This window comes from Diuraphis noxia, unplaced genomic scaffold (assembly GCF_037042655.1).
Source record: "Diuraphis noxia isolate RWA-SAM2 unplaced genomic scaffold, SU_Dnox_SAM2 contig0012, whole genome shotgun sequence".
Classification (NCBI taxonomy): Eukaryota; Metazoa; Arthropoda; class Insecta; order Hemiptera; family Aphididae; genus Diuraphis; species Diuraphis noxia.
Genome location: NW_028301722.1, coordinates 2,072,501 through 2,080,000, shown reverse-complemented (window position 1 = coordinate 2,080,000; position 7,500 = coordinate 2,072,501). Strand labels below are relative to the sequence as shown.

The window sequence follows — 7,500 nt, the reverse complement described above, 5'->3', positions numbered from 1 at the left end:
GTCCGCGTGGGGGTCACGGACACCGCCGCAACGAGCGGTGCTCTTCGCGCTCGCGTCCCTATCGCCCGGCTAGAGGATTCCAGGGACGTACAACGCTCACAGAGAAAAGAGAACTCTTCCCGGACCCCCCGGCGGCTTCTTCGAGTTCATTCCGGTCGCCCGGACGAGACAAAAGAGCCCCGAACACTAGGGAGCGGTTCCGCGTCGGGTTCCGGAATACGGACCGGATTCCCTCTCGCCCCATGGGCGATTCGAAAACGCCTTCGCCCGTGGTACGAGGATCTCTCCCCGGGCTTAGGATCGACTGACTCTTGGACAACGGCTGTTCACAAGAAACCCTTCTCCACGGCAGCCCCCGAGGGCCCCTCTCGAGTATTTGCTACTACCACCAAGATCTGCACCGACGGCGGCTCCAGGCGGTCTCGCGACCTGCCCTTCGACGCACACCGCCGCGCCATCCTACTCGTCGGGGCTTGCCGGGACCGGCCGCCGCGAGCGACGACCGGCCCCACTGTGCCGCCGACGGCCGAGTATAGGCACGACGCTCCAGCGCCATCCATTTTCAGAGCTAGTTGCTTCGGCAGGTGAGTTGTTACACACTCCTTAGCGGATTCCGACTTCCATGGCCACCGTCCTGCTGTCATCAGCAACCAACGCCTTTCATGGTCTCTGAATACGCGTCGATTTCGGCGCCTTAACTCGGCGTTCGGTTCATCCCGCAGCGCCAGTTCTGCTTACCAAAAATGGCCCACTAAGCGCCTAGGGTTCCGTCGCCGGCTTCGCACGCGGTTCACGCGGTGTACCAGGTAAAGCCGGCGATCTCACCCATTTATAGTTTGAGAATAGGTTGAGGTCGTTTCGGCCCCAATGTCCTCTAATCATTCGCTTTACCGTATGAGACATCCTCCGTGTTACGAGCGGGTTGTTACCGCGCCGTACAGCGCGGAGTCCCACCGGCGTCCGTACGCCCGCGAACGGGCGGGACACATCGGCGCCAGCTATCCTGAGGGAAACTTCGGATGGAACCAGCTACTAGATGGTTCGATTAGTCTTTCGCCCCTATACCCAGCTCAGACGATCGATTTGCACGTCAGAATCGCTGCGGACCTCCATCAGGGTTTCCCCTGACTTCATCCTGGCCAGGCATAGTTCACCATCTTTCGGGTACCAACGTGTGCGCTAAGGGTGCGCCCCCGGACGGCCGGAGCCGACCTGGCGGAGACGCCCCCGGACTGCGGACCAGCGCGACTTTGAACGCCGGTGGGTTCGGTCGCTAGGCCATCGTCCGCACCGTAAACGGTTCACTTTCATTGCGCCAAACGTGGTTTTTCGTGAGATCACCGTTGACTCGCGCACACGTTAGACTCCTTGGTCCGTGTTTCAAGACGGGTCGGAAAGTAGCCCGAAACTCGTCGCCGACCGACGGGACCCCGCCTGCGACGGGGCCGCGTCGACGGTTCATGCCGTCGGGCGAGCCGACCAGGAGCACCGGGGTTCGGCGCGAACGGTCACGCCGAGGCGCGACCGCCGCGACGAACCGCCACCCGGGCCCTTCGGCCGGCGCCCAACGAGTCGCGACGTCCGCTGACCGAGCGAAAGATCCGGCCGGCGGTGAGACCACCGACCGTGAATTCGCCCGGCGGGGACTCGCGGGCTCTGTCCGTTTACACCCGAACGGTTTCACGTTCTTATGAACTCTCTCTTCAAAGTTCTTTTCAACTTTCCCTCACGGTACTTGTCCACTATCGGTCTCGTGGCCGTATTTAGCCTTAGATGGAGTTTACCACCCGCTTCGGGCTGCACTCTCAAGCAACCCGACTCGAAGGCGCGGTCCGATCCCGGAACGCTGTGACGGCCTCTACTGGCCTGGCACCATCTGCGGGCCATGGCCCCGTTCAAGGGAGACTTGGACCGTCACGTGCGCCCCGGCAACGAGGCCGGCCCGTACGCCACAACTCCCATACGTGCCGCGACACAAAAGTGCGCGGCGGGATTCGGCGATGGGCTTTTCCCTGTTCGCTCGCCGCTACTGGGGGAATCACGGTTGTTTTCTTTTCCTCCGCTTATTAATATGCTTAAATCCGGCGGGTAGTCCCGCCTGATCTGAGGTCGGAACAAGTGTGTGGTACGTGTGGTGGTGGTAACTGGTGCGCGGGTCCGCGCTCCGTCCGCGCGGCGACGGTCCGCGTCCGCTTCTCGGTTGCCGGAGAGGTGGCGTCTCGAGGACGACTCTCAGCCGACCCGGCCGCGCTCTCGCGCGGCGGGCGGACGGGGACGTGCCGTTCGACGGCGCGAGAACCCGTGACTGTTTGCCGTCACAACTTGGGCGGACGACCGGGGGCAGCCGCGAGCGGTAGCCCGCGTTTTCCCCGGTCGAGCCGCCAAACTCGCGCGGGCGCGGCGTGCGGCCGACGGGCGCGCGGGCGCCGGTCCCCGTGAGGACCGGACGCGGCGCGCGCGCTCCGCCGGACGCCTGCCGTGCCGGCGCATCGGTCTGGCCGAGTATCCGGTATACGACCCTCAGACAGGCGTGGCCCGGGACCCGCGGGTCACCGAGGCCGCAATGTGCGTTCGACTGGTCGATGTTCGTATAACCTGCGGATTACACGACGACGCGCAGATAGCTGCGGTCTTCATCGATCCACGAGCCAAGTGATCCGCCGTTCGGGGTCGGGTGTTTGTTTTTTTTTTTTCGTTTACACAATCGTCTTCCGACGACGGTAACCATCTTTCGGTCGACTCTCGGTCGGGGGTCGCGGCGCGCGGGCGGTCGGCGGACGACAACCGTGCGCGGTTGTCGCGCGCGAGCGCACGCGGCCACGGGGTCGGATTAGGCGCGCGCGAGACCGGCAAGCGAGTCGCCGGCGCCGCGGGCCCGTCTCTAATGATCCTTCCGCAGGTTCACCTACGGAAACCTTGTTACGACTTTTACTTCCTCTAAACGGCCGAGTTCGGTCATCTTCCCGGTCGCGCGACGACCCAGCCCCCGAGGGGGCCGAATAACGCGCGTCCAGTCCGAAGACCTCACTGCGGTCGTTCAATCGGTAGTAGCGACGGGCGGTGTGTACAAAGGGCAGGGACGTAATCAACGCGAGCTGATGACTCGCGCTTACTGGGAATTCCTCGTTCACGTGGAAAAATTGCAAGCCACGATCCCTAAGCACGAAGGAGGTTCAGCGGGTTACCCGGAAGCCTGTCGGCCCAGGAATGTTAACACACGCTGATTCCTTCAGTGTAGCGCGCGTGCGGCCCAGAACATCTAAGGGCATCACAGACCTGTTATCGCTCAGTCTCGTGCGGCTATTTTCGTCCGCCGCCTGTCCCTCTAAGAAGAGTTTAAGCTCCTGGGAGCCGGCGGTAGCCCTAGTAACGTATCGTGATCCGCCGGCGACGGCCGCGAACGCGGCGCGCTTCACCGCGGAGCCCAGCGCACGACTGACGCACGGCGACCGGAGGTTGCCCCCCGACCCCCGCACGCCCGCCGCACGCCGGGACGCGGATGGCGCGGCCGCGCCCGACGACCGCCGTGGACGACGGGCGAACGCGTTCGGGGATACCGGGCCGAGCCGACGGGAACGCGAACGCAGACGGCCGAAACCGCCGGCGCCGCGCCCACGCCGACCCGGGTTTACCCGCCTAGTTAGCAGGACAGAGTCTCGTTCGTTATCGGAATTAACCAGACAGATCGCTCCACCAACTAAGAACGGCCATGCACCACCACCCACCGAATCAAGAAAGAGCTCTCAATCTGTCAATCTTTCCGGTGTCCGGGCCTGGTGAGGTTTCCCGTGTTGAGTCAAATTAAGCCGCAGGCTCCACTCCTGGTGGTGCCCTTCCGTCAATTCCTTTAAGTTTCAACTTTGCAATCATACTTCCCCCGGAACCGAAAAGCTTCGGTTTCCCGGAAGCTGCCCGCCGGGTCGTTAATGAAACGCCGGCGGATCGCTAGCTGGCATCGTTTACAGTTAGAACTAGGGCGGTATCTGATCGCCTTCGAACCTCTAACTTTCGTTCTTGATCATACGAGAACGTACTTGGCAAATGCTTTCGCGTCAGTTCGTCTCGAGACGATCCAAGAATTTCACCTCTAACGTCTCGGTACGAATGCCCCCGCCCGTCTCTGTTGATCATTACCTCCGGTCCCGAAAACCGGCCCGGCGGGACGCGCGGGCGACTGGCGCCCGCGGCCCGGCGGCCCGCGCACGGAAACGCCCCGGAAGGCGGTTTCGCGCGCCCGCGAAGGGCGGAGATGCGCGGGACCGAGGTCTTGTTCCATTATTCCATGCGACCAGTATTCAGGGCCTTTTGACGAGACGGCCGTGAAGCCGCCCCGCCAGATTTGAGCCTGCTTTGAGCACTCTAATTTGTTCAAAGTAAACGTGTCGGCCCGCCGACGGCACTCGGTGAAGAGCACCGCGCAGCAAGATTGGAGTAGGCGGCCGCCGTCGTCGAACCCCGACGGCCGCGCGACGCGTGGCCGCGCGGCGCGCCGGGAGCACGAGACACGTGTCCGCCTGCCGACAATACGTCCGGCCGACGTGCCGGTAACTAACACCCCGAGACGGCTGACGAGCGCGACGGCGACCGCGCCGACGGGACACGTGGTCCCGCGGCACGGCCGGCCGCGACACGCCGGACCGCCAGGGTGGTCCGGCACCGCCCAGACACAGATCCGACTACGAGCTTTTTAACCGCAACAACTTTAATATACGCTATTGGAGCTGGAATTACCGCGGCTGCTGGCACCAGACTTGCCCTCCAATTGATCCTCGTTTAAAGGTTTTAAAGTGTTCTCATTCCGATTACGGGGCCTCGGATGAGTCCCGTATCGTTATTTTTCGTCACTACCTCCCCGTTCCGGGAGTGGGTAATTTGCGCGCCTGCTGCCTTCCTTGGATGTGGTAGCCGTTTCTCAGGCTCCCTCTCCGGAATCGAACCCTGATTCCCCGTTACCCGTTACCACCACGGTAGGCATGGAACCTACCGTCGACAGTTGATAAGGCAGACATTTGAAAGATGCGTCGCCGGTACGGAGACCGTGCGATCAGCTCGAAGTTATTCAGAGTCACCAGGTCTTTGCGCGGGCCGCGATCGGGACGCGCACGAAGCGCGCCGCGACGGGCCGGTTTTGATCTAATAAAAGCGTTCCTCCCGCGCGCGACGCCCGAGAGCGCCGCGACGGTCGGAACTCTGTCGGCATGTATTAGCTCTAGAATTACCACAGTTATCCAAGTAACTTGGGTACGATCTAAGGAACCACAACTGATTTAATGAGCCTTTCGCGGTTTCACCTTAATGCGGCTTGCACTGAGACATGCATGGCTTAATCTTTGAGACAAGCATATGACTACTGGCAGGATCAACCAGGGATCTCGGGTTTACTGCTACCGCGCCCCGCGACCGCCACGCGCGTGGCGGCCTGGGACGCGTGCGTCCGAGCGCCGGTCCGACGCCCCGCGGAAGGGGGCGGCGAGCCGACGCCGAGGGCGATCGCGTGGCCGGGACCGCTGTGGGTCACGGCCGCGCGACCGACCGCGGTTCAACAACAACAAAATGTGTGTGTGGTGTGGTCGGCACACGGAGTGCGACACGTTGACGAGACGGACCGGGTGACGGTCGACCGCCGGGTTCGGGTGACGGTGTGTGCACGGGTCCCCGGCGAGCGTACCGAGACCGGCTCTCGCCCGATTCGTAACGGCCCCCAGCCGAGATCGAGGGGGAAGCCGGGACGCGACGCGAAGTCCGCCGTCCCGTGGCTTCGCCCCGGCGACCGCCGGGCGCGGCGACGATGGCCGGCCGCGGCGGGAATGTTCTGGCGTCGAGTGTTCGTGACACGCGGAACGGTAACGGGAGTCGTCATCGGTGTGGATTGGCGCGCGCCGCGCAAACACCGGCTGGTGGACGCGCGGCGCCGGTTGAGTTTCGCCACTCGGATTGCGAGATGGGTCGGCGGCCGAAACGCGGACGCGTGTCACCTTCCGCCGGCTCTCACCGGACCGGCCACTCAACCGACGGTGTCCCGCGTACGTGGACGACCGTCAGTTGGCGGCGACCGGTGGGCGCCGCGAGGTGTACGCGCCGTCTTCGGCGTCGCCCGTGGCTTTGCTGTTGTGGTGTTCGTGATCGGCGGCCGGCCGTCGACTGCAACGCCGACGACCGAACCGCTCACAAATTTACAAAATCCCGGGTTTTTCCACCTTAATGGCGTAGCGTCGTTCGTGTAACAGTGGACGCGCGCCCGTGGACTACCGCAATCCGCGCCCGTATCGGATCCCCCCGCCCGAACACTAATACCCCCGCCACAATCGCATTTCGCCTAACGTTGTTACAAGTCGTCGACCACCGTACGCACGCCGCTTGGCGGCACGGCACGAAAAAAAGTGGCGGGACGCAAATCTAGCCGGCCGACCACCTACGACACCGACCACCGGGCGCGCGGATTGGGACAGTGATAATACATTTCGTCTAACCGACCACCCGTAATGGCGTAGCGTCGCTCGTGCAACAGTGGACGCGCGCCCGTCAACTACCGCAATCGGCGCGCGTATCGGTTCCCCCCACCCGAACACTAATACCCCCGCCGCAATCGCACAATCGAAAAATATTTAAAAATCGCATCACGTCCGTCGGACCTACTATTCCTGATAGTATTCGGTGCGCCCGACGAGATCACCTCTTTGGTTCGTCCACCGAACACCGACCGATAACGAGTTATTGGGTTTGGAAAAAATCGCGATCCAAAAACTCCGGTTTCGAAACCCCGTGCAACGTCGACGTCCGGGCAGCCCGCATGCGACCTACCCCGGCTCGACGGACCACCGTGGACGGTCGACTGGAAAATAAAACGTGTTCATCGTAAACGACGTTAGGACGCGCGTAACAGTGCTACGTAATTTTTTTTCACCCGACCACCCGACATGAACAAATCTTCTCCCGTCCCACCGACCGCGGTCTACCCGGGCCACCCGAGCGCATTTCGTCTAACCGACCACCCGTGACGTTGTTACAAGTCGTCGACCACCGTACGCACGCCGCTTGGCGGCACGGCACGAAAAAAAATGGCGGGACGCAAATCTAGCCGGCCGCCATGCGGTCCCGAGTAGCAGTACCGGCCGACCGCCTACGACACCGACCACCGGGCGCGCGGATTGGGACAGTGATAATACATTTCGTCTAACCGACCACCCGTAATGGCGTAGCGTCGCTCGTGCAACAGTGGACGCGCGCCCGTCAACTACCGCAATCGGCGCGCGTATCGGTTCCCCCCACCCGAACACTAATACCCCCGCCACAATCGCACAATCGAAAAATATTTAAAAATCGCATCACGTCCGTCGGACCTACTATTCCTGATAGTATTCGGTGCGCCCGACGAGATCACCTCTTTGGTTCGTCCACCGAAAACCGACCGTTAACGAGTTATTGGGTTTGGAAAAAATCGCGATCCAAAAACTCCGGTTTCGAAACCCCGTGCAACGTCGACGTCCGGGCTGCCCGCAT

The 7,500-nt window shown here is 62.3% G+C and overlaps 3 non-coding genes across 3 annotated transcripts in view; all 3 read right to left on the bottom strand.

Annotated features, from left to right (window-relative positions):
- Positions 1–2,112, bottom strand: part of LOC149054113 (large subunit ribosomal RNA) — a 4,199-nt gene extending 2,087 nt beyond the window's left edge. The window contains exon 1 of the ribosomal RNA XR_016192358.1: positions 1–2,112. This exon is cut by the window's left edge and continues 2,087 nt beyond it. This is a non-coding gene — a ribosomal RNA (large subunit ribosomal RNA).
- Positions 2,113–2,514: 402 nt separating this feature from the next.
- LOC149054112 (5.8S ribosomal RNA) lies at positions 2,515–2,672 on the bottom strand. Its single transcript, XR_016192363.1, has one exon. It is a non-coding gene; the product is annotated as a 5.8S ribosomal RNA (ribosomal RNA).
- A 210-nt stretch (positions 2,673–2,882) lies between these two features.
- On the bottom strand, positions 2,883–5,370 carry LOC149054111 (small subunit ribosomal RNA). Its single transcript, XR_016192352.1, has one exon. It is a non-coding gene; the product is annotated as a small subunit ribosomal RNA (ribosomal RNA).
- Between the last annotated feature and the right edge of the window lie 2,130 nt (positions 5,371–7,500).